The sequence below is a fragment of the Galeopterus variegatus genome, unplaced genomic scaffold (genome assembly GCF_000696425.1).
Source record: "Galeopterus variegatus unplaced genomic scaffold, G_variegatus-3.0.2 Scaffold31308, whole genome shotgun sequence".
NCBI classification, from domain to species: domain Eukaryota; kingdom Metazoa; phylum Chordata; class Mammalia; order Dermoptera; family Cynocephalidae; genus Galeopterus; species Galeopterus variegatus.
In genome coordinates, this window is record NW_007757419.1 from 2,252 (window position 1) to 4,281 (window position 2,030).

At 35.3% G+C, this 2,030-nt stretch overlaps 1 long non-coding RNA gene across 1 annotated transcript in view; it reads right to left on the minus strand.

Annotated features, from left to right (window-relative positions):
- Nucleotides 1-1,122, minus strand: part of LOC103583943 — a 3,023-nt gene extending 1,901 nt beyond the window's left edge. The window contains exons 1-2 of the long non-coding RNA XR_549913.1: nt 1,038-1,122; nt 191-264 (exon numbers count right to left, since the gene is read on the minus strand). This is a non-coding gene — a long non-coding RNA (uncharacterized LOC103583943). The remainder of the gene's footprint in view (nt 1-190; nt 265-1,037) is intronic.
- Nucleotides 1,123-2,030: the final 908 nt, after the last annotated feature.

Genomic DNA, 2,030 nt, shown 5'->3' on the forward strand with positions numbered 1-2,030 from the left:
TGTCTGGTACAGGGATCAAACCCCGGACCCTGGTGTTATCAGCACCACACTCTAACCAACTGAGCTAACTGGCCAGCCCCAACATTTTAAAATAAATTGAAGTTTGGATGAGATTCAGAAATTGCCATTAATACGTAATTGTTAACATAAAGATAAAAAATATTTAGCTTGAAAACTGTTAGAAACTTACTTCAGAGCATTTTGTGTATCTTGTTTCAACTCACTGAAGAAGGCTATTTTGAACTGATGTCTAACAAATAAAAGCTAAAAAAGGATAGAAAAAAATCATTATCATTATACATATTCTATTTAAAATGTGAAAATTATAGTAATGTTTACTTCACAGAGAAATAAGAGTATAAAGGAAAATATTCAAAATTAAAACTCAAAAATTATTCCAACAAACAAGGATATAGTTAAGAAGGCCATAAAAACCTTAATAACTTTGTACTTAATAATTTTAAGAGCACCTCAGGCATGCTCCCCATCCCCCCACACGTGCAGCCAGCCCAGTGATGACCACCAAGCCGCAGCAAGAAGGGCCCTGGGTTCCCTAGCTGGGACGGTTGGGGGGTGAGAGCTTTTCCACACCCCGCTGACATCTGCACCCAGCCCAGCAATGACCAAGGCACCGCTGGAAGCACCCTGGTCTTCCCTGTGGGAATGAGGGGGTGCCACAGGCCTCAATCCCACCCCTCCTCCTCCCTCTTTCTTCCATCCCGTTCCCTTCCCCTGTCCCCTCTCCCCCTCCCTCCCAACTGCTCTGCAACAACATCATAGAATGTAAAAAATAATATTAATAAAATTTCATTTTAAGACCAAACAAAACAAAAAACCAAAAATAAACAAAAAATAATAATTTTAAGAGCAAAGATTTTAATTTAAAAATGAAGTAGTTTTTAAAAGCTTTATAAAACTTTAGAAGTACTAAAGTCATTTAAAACATCAAAGTATAAAGACATGTAATAATTGCCTCAAAATAATCAATAATGGATAATCTGCTCTAGAATGCTTCTATTATTTCAAAAAACACGTACCTGGTGTGTTGTTTTATTCAAAAATTCTTTATGGGATTTCACTCTTCTGATCTCAGTGTAATAGTAAGTCTGTGCATGTTCATAAAAAGCATTTTCTAATCTGAAAGAAAAAAAACCCAGCATTCAAATACTGAAGTTATTTTTTAATTTTTGGCAGCTGGCCGATACTGGGATCTAAACCCTTGACCTTGGTGTTATAACACCACTCTGCCAACTGAGCAAACCAGCCAGCTTGAAGTTATTTTAAACCAAACTGTTTTCAAGAATCATATTTGTGAGACCTGAAAGTAAAATCCGAAGAGATTATGTCTATTTTACCTCATGATTAAGACAAAAAGTGAAGCACAATGCAACCCGAGTTTCTAGATAAAAAGCCTAAACTCAAGACCCCCCCAAAAGCCATTTAAAATTATTTACAATGCAAGATATAACTAATAAAAATAACTTTTTATAATTCATAAAAATTAGGTAATCTCTAAGATTACAGTCATCCTTCAGTATCTGTGAGAGATTGGTTCCAGGACCTTCTCAGGATACCAAAATCCGCAGATACTCAAGTCCCTTATACAAAATGGTGTACTATTTGCACATAAACTATGCACATCCTCTCACATACTTCAAATCATCTCTAGATTACTTATAGTATGTAATACAATGCCTATACATCACTTTACTCTCACGGATTTAACGTAGTACTCAGTGCATGGCAAATTTGAGTTTTCTTTTTGGAATTTCATGGATTTTTTTTCCCTGAGTATTTTCAATGTGAGGTTGGCTGAATCCATGGATGTGGAACCCAACTGTACTTTCACCTCTACTATTTCATGATTTTATAAAACATCTGAAGAAAACAAATGTTCAATAATTAGATTTCACTATTCTTTGTGATTTTAATATTTAGGGTTTAAAAGGACAAGAAAACTGAGGAAAGAACCAAAAAAGAGAACTGGCAAATGGGGTGAAAATAACGTTTGTATAACTTAAATCCTGCTT